Raw genomic sequence first — 13,495 nt, 5'->3', positions numbered from 1 at the left:
AATCTCTATACACAAACATTGACAGTAGAATGGCCTTACGGTCAACTGTAAGTGCTGTTATTGTGAAGTGGAAACGTCTAGGAGCAACAATGGCTCAGCCGCGAAGTGGTAGGCCACACAAGCTCACAGAATGGGACTGCCAAGTGTTGAAGTAAAACTCATCTGTCCTCGGTTGCAACACTCACTAATGAGTTCCAAACTGCCTCTGGAAGCAACGTTAGCACAAGAACTCTTCGTCGGGAGCTTCATGAAATGGGTTTCCATGGCCGAGCAGCCGCATACAAGCCTAAGATCACAATGCGCAATGCCAAGCGTCGGCTGGAGTGGTGTAAACCTTGCCGCCATTGGATTCTGGAGCAGTGGAAACGTGTTCTCTGGAGTGATGAATCATGCTTCACCATCTGGAAGTCCGATGGACAAATCTGGGTCTGGCGGATGCCAGGAGAACACTACCTGCCCCAATGCATAGTGCCAACTGTAAAGTTTGGTGGAGGAGGAATAATGGTCTGGGGCTGTTTTTCATGGTTCGCGCTAGGCCCCTTAGTTCCAGTGAAGGGAAATCTCAACGCTACAGCATACAATGAGATTCTAGATGATTCTGTGCATCCAACTTTGTGGCAACAGTTTGGGGAAGGCCCTTTCCTGTTTCAGCATGACAATGCCCCCGTGCACTAAGCGAGGTCCATACAGAAATGGTTTGTAGAGATTGGTGTGAAAGAACTTGACTGGACTGCACAGAGCCCTGACCTCAACCCCATCGAACATCTTCGGGATGAATTGGAACGCCGACTGCGAGCCAGGCCTAAATGCCCAACATCAGTGCCCGACCTCACTAATTCTCTTGTGGCTGAATGGAAGCAAGTCCCTGCAGCAATGTTCTGACATCTAGAGGAAAGCCTTCCCAGAAGAGTGGAGGCTGTTATAGAAGCAAAGGGGGACCAACTCCATATTAATGCCCATGATTTTGTAATCAGATGTTCGACGAGCATGTGTCCACATACTTTGGTAATGTAGTGTTTAATCGGATCTGTTTTATTTTCTTCATAATCTTAAGATTATGCCATTTTCTTTAATAAAAGGTAGGCCTATGGCATACCCTCTCATACACCCTCAATTCGAGTCTTGGTTTTAACTGAACAGCCTTTCACTGACAAGGAGGTAGGCTATTTAAAGAGTGGAGGAATTGAACGACGAACCTTTGGATATAGCAGCCTGTAGCCTAATTTAGTCTTAGGAAGAAAACACAAAGCCCTCTTGTTGTTACTAAAGTCGAATTAAAATGAAGACGGTTTAAATGAATTATGCCTACTCTAATTTGCCTACTTTCAGCACCATGAGCTGTCCATTTCCGATTGATTGTGCCGCGGCTCCTGCTTCAAGTTTCAGCACTAAAAATGTAAATTACTCGAATCTGGCTTATTGTGAGGTCAATAACTCGGATAAATACATCAATTATAGTAGTAGCAAGCGATCAAAGTTTCAACGTCTGTTTCCTTCTCCTCATCTTCCTTTTCACACTGAACAGAACACAACGCCGGACCTGTGCTATAGGATAGTCCGCATGCAAGATAGTGCATTTCTTTGGACTAGGCCTATTGAAAAATTGTTTTTGGAAGAAACCTTTGACTCTCCTCCTGAACTGCCACCATAGACACAGCACATCCATTGGTTTTGGGGGATTCAGTAAGAGCAGGTCAGGGGCTCAGGGTTGGAATATCCATTGCAGTGGTTGAATGCAGTCTAGTTTTATTTACAACATCCCCAGCAGCGCAAAAGACTCGTGAAGGAAGTACATTTTCTTAGAAATATAACTATGCTCTGTGCTTCTCCCAGCATGCACTTCGTAGCCTATAGCCTGTAGGCTATGGATCATTTGATTGAGACCACACTAAATAGCCTATAGGCACAATCGATATTGCGGAGAAGCAGAGATGAGGGGCGGCATCACATCAATACGCTGCCTAGTAAGCTACTAAAACACGGAGAAATATTGAAATGGAATCAAATACAAATTACATGATCCTCCCCTGGACTAGATGTAAAAAATACTAAAAACCTCCAACTTGACTGAAATTGAAACAGGATGACCTTCACCCATTTTCCTCCAGTATTCTGTACATTTCTATCCGTCCCTTAATGTCTTTAGAATTTGGGAAGGGGAGGGGACATTTGGCCCATAGACTAGCCCGTAACTTGCAAAGAGAGACGGTGGAGCTCTTTGTTTTATCTCTTCTCTTAACACGTACAGTACCAGTCAAAAGTTTGGACACACCTACTCATTCCAGGGTTTTTCTTTCTTTTTTTACTATTTTCCACGTTGTGTCTGTTACTTGAGCAGAGGTAACTCTGGTTCTTCCGTTCCTGTGGCGAGCCTCATGAGAGCCAGTTTCATCATTGCGCTTGATGGTTTTTGCGACTGCACTTTAAGAAACTTTCAAAGTTCTTGACATTTTCCGGATTGACTGACCTTCATGTCTTAAAGTAATGATGGACTGTCGTTTCTCTTTGCTTATTTGAGCTGTTCTTGCCATAATATGGACTTGGTTTTTTTACCAAATAGGGCTATCTTCTGTATACCCCCCCTACCTTGTCACAACACACCTGATTGTCTCAAACACATTAAGAAGGAAAGAAATTAAACAAATTAACTTTTAAGAAGGCACACCTGTTAATTGAAATGCATTCCAGGTGACTACCTCATGAAGCTGGTTGAGAGAATGCCAAGAGTGTGCAAAGCTGTCATCTAGGCAAAGGGTGGCTACTTTGAAGAATCTCATATATAAAATATATTTTGATTTGTTTAACACTTTTTTGGTTACTACGTGATTCCATATGTTTTATTTCATAGTTTTGATGTCTTCACTATTATTCTACAATGTAGAAAGTAGTAAAAATAAAGAAAAACCCTTGAATGAGTAGGTGTTCTAAAACCTTTGACCGGTAGTGTATATGCCCAGAACTTAATGTAGCATCTGACCAATTACACAAGCCTTTAGTTCTGGGTTAACCAAGATTACTGAAAGAGTGACGCTTCAGATTCGAACCCATGCTGGCAGCGGTACATGTGTTATACAGTGGGGAGAACAAGTATTTGATACACTGCCGATTTTGCAGGTTTTCCTACTTACAAAGCATGTAGAGGTCTGTATCAATGATCATGAGGAAGGTGAGGGATCAGCCCAGAACTACACGGCAGGACCTGGTCAATGACCTGAAGAGAGCTGGGACCACAGTCTCAAAGAAAACCATTAGTAACACACTACGCCGTCATAGATTAAAATCCTGCAGCGCACGCAAGGTCCCCCTGCTCAAGCCAGCGCATGTCCAGGCCCGTCTGAAGTTTGCCAATGACCATCTGGATGATCCAGAGGAGGGATGGGAGAAGGTCATGTGGTCTGATGAGACAAAAATATAGCTTTTTGGTCTCCACTCGCCGTGTTTGGAGGAAGAAGAAGGATGAGTACAACGCCAAGAACACCATCCCAACCGTGAAGCATGGAGGTGGAAACATAATTCTTTGGGTATACTTTTCTGCAAAGGGGACAGGACGACTGCACCGTATTGAGGGGAGGATGGATGGGGCCATGTATCGCGAGATCTTGGCCAACAACCTCCTTCCCTCAGTAAGAGCATTGAAGATGGGTCGTGGCTGGGTCTTCCAGCATGACAATGACCCGAAACACACAGCCAGGGCAACTAAGGAGTGGCTCCGTAAGAAGCATCTCAAGGTCCTGGAGTGGCCTAGCCAGTCTCCAGACCTGAACCCAATAGAAAATCTTTGGAGGGAGCTGAAAGTCTGTATTGCCCAGCGACACCCCCGAAACCTGAAGGATCTGGAGAAGGTCTGTATGGAGGATTTGGCCAAAATCCCTGCTGCAGTGTGTGCAAACCTGGTCAAGACCTATAGGAACTGTTTGATCTCTGTAATTGCAAACAAAGGTTTCTGTACCAAATATTAAGTTCTGCTTTTCCGATGTATCAAATACTTATGTCATGCAATAAAATGCAAATCAATTACTTAAAAATCATACAATGTGATTTTCTGGATTTTTGATTTAGATTCCGTCTCTCACAGTTGAAGTGTACCTATGATAAAAATTACAGACCTCTACATGCTTTGTAAGTAGGAAAACCTGCAAAATCGGCAGTGTATCAAATACTTGTTCTCCCCACTGTATGTGTTCTATATGTCCATTGGGGCACTGGTCAAAAGTAGTGCTCTATATAGGGAATAGGGTGCCATTTGGAATGCAGCCAGAGAGGTCTGACTTTTGTCTGACTCCAGCAGAATTACAGATGTCCCCATGGTTGAGTTCATTTCTCCCCCCAAGCCTTCATTCTCAGTCTCATTCTCTAAATGTCTTAGGATTTTCAAAGGTTTAGCTGTGAAGCTTTATCCCTGCTCTCTCGCTCTCTCTCGCTCTCTCTTGCTTTCTCTCTCTCTCCATCTTTCTCTCACTCCCCACCTCTCTTAATTTCTCTAGCTCTCTCTCTCACTTTCTCTAGCTGTATCCCAATTTATTTTCCTCAGGGCTCCCCCATTTCGTGGATCTAGTCAGCGGAAAAGAGTCTCAAGGCCTCACCGAAAGCTACTGTAATCATGGAGTAGTTTGAGCTATTAGTACCACAGGCCGGGCAGTGGCAGACGTGTGGGATGAGACGGCCTTGGATGGGGAGGAAAGAAGAGAGGATGTAAGGGGAGGGGAATAGGAAAGGGGGGGGGTGATACGGGGTCTCAACGCCTCACCTAAAGCTACAGTAATCACAGTGTTAGATCTATTAGCACCGCAGGCCTGGCAGTGGCAGCCTTGTGGGATTAATCGGATCCCAGTAAAAGATAACTGTGAATGCGGAGGAGGGGAGGGAGGAGGAGGCATAGGAGGAGAAGGTTGGAGTCTCAAGGCCTCACCTAAAGCTACTGTAATTGTGGCGGTATAGATCTGTGGTGCAGCGCCGCAGGCCTGGCAGGAGAAGATGGTGGTGGATGGGGGCCTCACCTAAAACTACTCTATATCATCCTGGCAGACATGTGGCAGCCACTCTCCTTCACAGATCATTTTACCGCCATGTGGGTTCCCAAGATGGAGGAAGGGGTTGACGGGGAGGGAGGAGGGAGAAGGGGGGAGGGGTTAGAGGACTGGGGATGTAATGTTCAGGGAGGGAGATTTTTGGGATGCTGGAATAGACTGCTCATGCCATCTGGGTGATGGGTTCACCTCTCACCATACCAGTTAAAGGGGCAATCCGTGGTTGAAACAATAACAAAGTGTCTTCCCTACCGCTGTTTCATTAAAAAGCTGAGGGATGGGTTTGGAGAAATGTAACAACTCTGAAATTCATAGACAGAACTATGGATGCAAGGACTGACAGATAAACTAAGCTAATGAGGCACTTCTAAGTTATATTCTTCACGTATCAGTGGGTACATATAATTAATTTATAAATGGATGCAGCAACTACAGATTGCCCCTTTAAAGCCTCTAAAATATTGTACAGGTTGCTCAACAACAATGGCAGGTATGAATATAATGATTGTATCCTGCAACATTTCAGACAATAGCCACAAACCGATACTGGCACTAAGACCGCACTCAACGAGCTGTATAGGGCCATAAACAAACAAGAAAATGCACATCCAGAGGGGGCACTTCTTATGGCCGGTGATTTTAATACAGGGAAACTAAAATCCTCCTCTGAAATCCTCAAAATACCTCATTTCTATCAGCATGTCAACTAGAGGGGAAAAAAAACTCTACATAACCTTTACTCCACACACAGAAATTGATGCAAGGCTCTCCCTCGCCCTGCCTTTGGCAAATAAGAACATAACTCTATGCTCCTGATTTCTGCTTAAAAGCAAAAACTAAAACAGGAAAGTACCAATGACATGTGCAATACGGAATTGGCCCGATGAATCGGATGCTAAGCTTCAGGAATGTTTCGCTAGCACAGACTGGAATATGTTCCAGAATTCATTCGATAACGTTGAGGAGTACACCACATCAGTCACCGGCTTCATTAATAAATGCATCGACAACGTCGATCCCACAGTGACCCTACGTACATATCCCAACCAGAAGCCATGGATTACAGGCAACATCCGCACTGAGCTAAAGGCTAGAGCTACCTCTTTCAAAGAGCGGGACACTAATCCGGACGCTTATAAAAGATCCCGCTACGACCTCCGACGAGCCATCAAACAGGTAAAGCATCAATACAGGACGAAGATTCAAACCTACTACACTCTTTGGATGTCGCAGGGCTTGCAAACTATCACAGATTACAAAGGGAAACCCAGCCGCGAGCTGCCCAGTGATGACCACCAGACTAGCTAAATGCTTTTATGCTCGCTTCAAGGCAAGCAACACTGAACCATGCATGAGAGCACCAGCTGTTCCGGATGACTATATGATCATGCTCTCCGTAGCCGATGTGAGTAAGACCTTTAAATAGGTTAACATTCCCAAGGCTGCGGGGCCAGACGGATTACCAGGACGTGTACTCAGAGCATGCGCTGACTAGCTGGCAAGTGTCTTCATTTACATCTCTCTGACCAAGTCTGTAATACCTACATGTTTCAAGCAGACCACCATAGTCCCTGTGCCCAAGAACGCCAAGGTAACCTGGCTAAATGACTATGACCCTGTAGCACTCACATTTGTAGCCATGAAATGCTGTGAAAGGCTGGTCATGGCTCAAATTAACACCATCATCCCAGACACCCTGGACCAACTCCAATTTGCATACCGCCCCAACAGATCCACAGATGACGCAATCTCTATTGTACTCCACACTGCCATCCCCCACCTGGACAAGAGGAACACCTATGTGAGAATGCTGCTCATTGACTACAGCTTAGCGTTCAACACCAAAGGGACCTCCAAACTCATCACTAAGCTCAGGACCCTGGGACTGAACACCTCCTTTTGCAACTGGATTCTGGACTTCCTTACGCTCCCAGGTGGTGAGGGTAGGCAACAACACATCCGCCACGCTGACCCTAAACACAGGGAAACCCTCAGGGGCGAATGCTTAATCCCCTTCTGTACTCTCTGTTCACTCACAACTGTGTGGGTGCGCATGACTCCAACACCATCATTAGGTTTGCTGACGACACGACGTTGGTATGCCTAATCAACGACGACGATGAGACAGGCTATAGAACGGAGGGTCGAGCACACCGCCATCCACATTGACGGGGCTGTAGTGGAGCGGGTCGAGAGCTTTAAGTTCCTCTGTGTCCACATCACTAAGGAATGAACATGGCCCACACACACCGACACAGTTGTGAAGAAGGCACGACAACACCTCCTTCCCCCTCAGGAGGTTGAAAAGATTTGGCATGGGGTCCTCAGTTCCTCAAAATGTTCTATAGCTGCACCATTTAAGGGATGTGAGCACATCCGCCTGCAGACACTCAATGACCCTGAGTGTGAACGGGTCACCTATTCAGCCACGTAGTCTGGGCCTGATGAATGAAAGTAGTCTTTGCCTGCAGACTACACACGCACACACATACACACGCACACACACACACGCACGCACACACACACAGTCCCAGGAGGAAGTAAAAGAAGTGGCCTTCACCAAAGACAGTACAGTACGACTACAGGCAGAAATGGATTCTCCAATAGAAATCCACGATCGTGCTTGTAGGCGATGTCATGGCGATGTTGGCTAGCTAAGCTCATGTGCAGAAACACGTTATTGGGTCTAACGGTCGTCTCGTGCCGAACTGCGCATGTGCAGGCCGTCAAATCAAAGGCACTCCTTAGTAGTTTTTGACGAAAATGAAAACGTGTCAGTTTGTCACTTTCACCAGGTTGGAGTAATACCATGTTCAACTAATTAAGACATTGGCGGTTAAGAGCAGTTAAGAGCGTTGTGCCAGTAATCCGAAAGGGTTCTGGTTCGAATCCCCCAGCCGACTAGGTGAAAAATCTGTTGATGTGCCCTTGAGCAAGGCACTTAACCCTAATTGCTCCTGTAAGTCGCCTAATTGCTCCTGTAAGTCATTCTGGATAAGAGCGTCTGCTAAATTACAAAAAAATGTAACAATAAATAAAATACAAATCTAGGTTGTACCATTAGATTTCGAGAAAATCAACAACTAAGGAAGAATTTTGACACCACAAACCCTAGTCTGCTTGGTCTGCTTCGGAAGCGTTCCCAGAAGTCTCGCGATGTTGCACCTCTGGGTTTAGAAACTCTGTGCCTTCACCTATGAGTTCAAAGGTCACATTAAAGCCCAGACTGTGAGATGAGGGAAAGCTCCTGTGTGTCAACAAGACACACACGGTTTGACCAATTTGACTTCAGATTCCGATGTTTGTCCACGCTTCTCCAAACATCAAATTTCTAAGTTGCTCCAAACGTAAAATGTTGAGGTGTTTTGGACACCCTGGGTGTCTCCCCCTGCTGCAGCTGCACCCTGGGTTGGTTCGCTGCTGTCGCCGGCGCCTCGCGGCTGATTAAGTTTAGACATTAATTCCGAATGCTTGTTAAGAGTTATGGAGTTATGGTTAAGGGTTAAGGTGTGGGATAGGGTCAACACTAAAACAACTCCACATGGTTAAGGGTTAAGGTGTGGGATAGGGTTAAAACAGAAACAACTCCACATGGTTTACAAGTGCCTTTCACTGGGATTGAACGTGCGACCCTCGGAGCTCGCGGCTTACGCCCATCCGCCACCCCTGTTCACAACGCCCTAGCAAAACCCAAGCTACTTGATGATGATAATAGCGCTCAGCGTTGCCCCTAGTAGCCAGTTCTGAAGGCATTTCCCGAGTCCAGTGTGGACTGGACGGACTTCGGATGCCGAAGTGGATCCTGAGCGACCTGGCTGGTGTGTGTGTGTGTGTGTGTTGAGGTAAAGCACACTGTGTGGCACGTCCACCTGTTACAGCCATGCCCTTCTCTAAAGGTCTCCAATTTAATTTCTCTCCATTATTTCAACCTCTCAAGACCTCATTAAGAAGTCACTGCAGGGCAATAACAAGTAGCTTCAGCAAGGTCTTCCATTACCTCATCCTTACAGCTGTTCTTGTGCTTAGCTGCTCTACAATAGTGCAATAGCCCAGTGTTGTCTTTCCATCATTTGGAAGTGCATGTCAATAAGCAATAGTAGTAGTTATCGTCTCTCTTCTCTCTTCTGTCATCTATCTTCTCTCTTTTCTCTTCTCTCTTTTCTTAGTACTTAAAAATCTTCTGCTACTTTCCTCCCTTCTATAGTAAAACAATAGTACAGTGCTTTCCCCCCTTTTACAGTAAAACAATAACACAGCGCTTTCCTCCCTTCTACAGTAAAACAATAGCACAGTGCTTTCCTCCCTTCTACAGTAAAACAATAGCACAGTGCTTTCCTCCCTTCTACAGTAAAACAATAGCACAGTGCTTTCCCCCCTTTTACAGTAAAACAATAACACAGTGCTTTCCTCCCTTCTACAGTAAAACAATAGCACAGTGCTTTCCCCCCTTTTACAGTAAAACAATAACACAGTGCTTTCCTCCCTTTTACAGTAAAACAATAGCACAGTGCTTTCCTCCTTTCTACAGTAAAACAATAGCACAGTGCTTTCCTCCCTCCATTCCCTTATCCAAACCTAAAACTACATTATAGAGTTGTACTTATCAATGGCACTTTGGGAGCGATAACTAATAATGACCAACTTTTCCAAGGCTCTCCTCTACACTAGCACACTTGTCTCATGTGTCCCTACCTACATCACATTTGGATGATGGAGATGTAGGTATTGTACTTATTGCTGGCACTTTGGGAGTGATAACGGCAGAAAAAAACAGCTCTAGAAACCCATCTCACAACACTAATATTATCATGCTCCTCAGGTGCATAGAGGCAGGCAATATCATTACTGACTGTACGGTGAAGGCAATCTTTCAGGAAAGAGTTTCAGGAGGGAGTGAGGGAGGGAGGGAGGGAGGGAGGGGGGAGGGAGGATGGAAGGAAGGAAGGAAGGAAGAAAGGAGAGAGGAAGAGGGGAGCATGAGGGGAGGAAAGACAGGAGTGTAGAGGAAAGTGAGAGGGGGAGAGGGAGCATGAGGAAGAGAGAGAATGGTTGGATGTGATGGGAGGCAGAGTAGGGGGAACAAAACCTTCTCCACGTGAGAGTCGAATGAAGATGAAGGCCTGACACTGTTTTCTGTCTAGGAGACGGAGAGTTGGGGAGGTGGAGAAAGAGAGAGAGAGAGAGGGAGAGAGAGGGAGAGAGAGAGAGAGAGAGAGAGAGAGAGAGAGAGAGAGAGAGAGAGAGAGAGAGAGAGAGAGAGAGAGAGAGAGAGAGAGAGACACACTAGCTCTCTATACACCCCTTCAGCCCTTCAGCTCCAATCCTCCGTGGTCCCCTAGCCATCAGAGAAGGTGAATGGTTGCTCCTGGCTACTGGGCTCAGAGATGAGATGAGAGCGGAGGGGTGTGTGTGTGTGTGTGTGTGTGTGTGTGTGCGTGAGTGCATGTGTGCTTGTGTGGCAGGGGAGGTAGAGACTGGGAGCAGCAGAAAATAGTGTGTGTTTTTTAATCTATCGTCTCTGTGGAGACAGGCCTGCTTTCCTGTGGATGCTCCCTGGGACTCCTTTAGAGAGACATGCCCTTTTCAGCTGAGAGCTGACTGACTGGCAGGTTGGCTGGCGGGTTGGTTGGCTGGCGGGTTGGTTGGCTGGCGGGTTGGTTGGCTGGCGGGTTGGTTGTCTGTCTGGCTGGCGGGTTAGCTGGCTGGTTGGCTAGCTGGATGGTCCAACAAGAGTACTCAGGTGGATTCTCTAGTCTAGAGTTGCCCCTCAAACACTGCACAACTAATCCACAGGCCTTCTCACTTTGTAAGGTCCCTGGCACTAAAGTCAGAGGAACAGAGTTACAGTACATGGCATGACAGGCATTAATCTAAACAGGCATACCTTGGAAGACTTGAGGGATTTTGTCCTTGTAGATCCTGTAGTCCGTGTCCAGGAAGACACAGAAGATAACACGTTCGATCTGCACAGAAATAAAAGAAAAGAGAGAGAGAGAGAGAGAGAGAGAGATGATAGAGAGAGAGAGAGAGAGAGAGAGAGAGAGAGAGAGAGAGAGAGAGAGAGAGAGAGAGAGAGAGAGAGAGAGAGAGAGAGAGAGAGAGAGAGAGAGAGAGATGATTCCATTATTCCACTGTTGCTATTAATTGCACATTCAACTCCGGACCATCGGGACAGGCAGATCACATAATAGCTACTAAATGGACAAAATGAGGTACTATTGAGGAACCAATGTTACCAGTCTACCCCAGGGAAACACAATCAGCCACAATCAGACCGTAAGCACAGTTCAGAATATCCAATTAGCCAATTAGCTGTCTCCCCAGTACAGACCACCAGACTAAGTCTATGTTCCAAATGGCACCCTATTCCCTATATAGTGCACTACTTTTACCAGGGCCAATTCGGGACACAACCCATGTCCCACTGGTTGCAGCTGTGGGACCCACTACTAAACAGCCTTTATTGGAATATTACAATATTTTACACTACATTACATCAGATATTGGCCATAATATCAGAATGGGAGCATTTCCTTTGGTAGGATAAATAGAATATATACCCAGCACCATAAAGTACTATTAAAATGGTATTCATAAACCATAGACTTAAAGTTGCAGGGTACAGGTACCCTTTGAATTTGACCCAGTAATGTGCTCTTATGCACTAACCCAGCGTGTCCCAAACTCAATCCTGCCCCCCGGGTGCACGTTTAGGTTTTTGCCCTAGCACTACACAGATGATTCAAATAATTAGCTCTTTATCAAGCTTTGCTTATTTGTAATCAGCTGTGTAGTGCTAGGGCAACTAAGAAAACTAAATGTGTACCCCTTTGGGGGTCCCCAGGACCGAGTTTGGGAAACGCTGCTAATAGTGTCTTACTACCGTAGCCTTAGTGCAGACCCTCACTGACCTGTCATTAATTATACAGTTTGAGTGCTGCTGTCTAGTTATTAAGTCATTCATAATCACTACAGTTATCCTCTCAAGCTGACACATTGGAGGGATTTTGCATCTGTATCGCTATGGCTAATTCAAATTGTACCCTGTAAATGTCAATTTATTCTTTTTGAATGAATACGCTCTCTTTAAATTGTTCTAAAGTTTTCCCTGTGTGGGTTGCTATATATTTATTCATATTACGCCGATAAGCGACAATTCAAGAATCCATAAAAAAAAAAAACGTGTTTAGATATAAATCCCTGTCTTACGATGCTGAATGCATTGGTATACACATCACTGGAATAATGTCTGCTGAAATGCAAATTAAGATGATGGAATTGGAAACAGCTATGACACCCTCTCTACAGCTCACCATCACCCTCCATCTGTTGTTATATATGAAACCCTCACCACACAGCAAGCAGGCATGAAATACAGTACACAAGCACATGACATAATATGATCTAATTAACTACTACAGTAAACGTAACTGTTCTGTAATGTTCCCTTTTATTACAGTAGTCTTAGTTTGCACTCATTCAAGAAGAGTACTAAAGACAAGTATGTTGTTTTCCTGTCTATTCTTGCCGTTCTGCCTTCCTAGGCGTGACAAAAAAAATTGCAGCCCAGCACAATAATAGTCCCTGTAAGCAAAATGACGTTGAAAATACATCTAAAATACGTACTTTCCAGACATTGAAGTTAGGTTCAATTTAGGTTCCGAATGAAAGGTGAAAATACTTATTTTCTGGACGTTGAACTCAGGTTAATTTTCGATTCTGAATTAAAGTTGAAAATACGTATTTTCCAGATGTTGAAATCAGGTTCCTTTTCAGTTCTGAATGAAAGTTGAAAAGATGTCATTCATAAACGTCTGTGTTTGGGCCAAATCAAGGCTGGTCCAAACATAGACGTCTATGACTAGTTCAGATTTGGTCCGGACTGGACCAAAAACCAACGTCGGTGGACGTGGAAATCAAGCCCGGTCCGGACTGCACCAAAAAAAAAGGTGTCAGTGTCAGTCAGTGCTTACGGGGTTAGAGCCTACAGCACGGATGAGCTGCAGTCCTTTGGGGGCCGGAGTGGTGCCACACTTTTTCCCCATCCCTAGTCAACACAGATGATGAAACTAATTTCATTCTAAACTGAAGTATCATGACTAGTTGATTATTGGAGTCAGGTGTGTTAGCTGGGGCTGGGGCAAAAGTGTGACACCAATCAGGCCCCAGAGGACTGGAGTTGCCCGTCCCTGGCCTACATTTTCACCGATGTTTTTTTTTTTAGGAATGCCCATCTATGTGGTAGGCCTACCATTTGTAAAACGGGTCGTTGCATTTGGCTTTATTAGTCCTGATTCCTGTGACTAATCAATTTGGCTATTTCAGCTCTGAATATCAGCTACCCAACTTTATCAGGAGTTATCCTGAGCCTACTTGCCTTTTGTTTACACAGCGGGAAATGCAAAAGTATTACATTTTTTGCTACGATCAGCTCATAAAAAAATGTTTGAGATACAAACTTGAAACCA

At 45.2% G+C, this 13,495-nt stretch overlaps 1 long non-coding RNA gene across 1 annotated transcript in view; it reads right to left on the bottom strand.

Annotated features, from left to right (window-relative positions):
* LOC123484503 overlaps positions 1 to 13,495 on the bottom strand; it is a 278,369-nt gene that overhangs the window by 52,572 nt on the left and 212,302 nt on the right. Inside the window, exon 3 of the long non-coding RNA XR_006658556.1 lies at positions 10,912 to 10,990. This is a non-coding gene — a long non-coding RNA (uncharacterized LOC123484503). The remainder of the gene's footprint in view (positions 1 to 10,911; positions 10,991 to 13,495) is intronic.

The sequence above is a fragment of the Coregonus clupeaformis genome, unplaced genomic scaffold (assembly GCF_020615455.1).
Source record: "Coregonus clupeaformis isolate EN_2021a unplaced genomic scaffold, ASM2061545v1 scaf0339, whole genome shotgun sequence".
Classification (NCBI taxonomy): Eukaryota; Metazoa; Chordata; class Actinopteri; order Salmoniformes; family Salmonidae; genus Coregonus; species Coregonus clupeaformis.
This window is presented reverse-complemented; position numbering and strand designations above follow the sequence as displayed.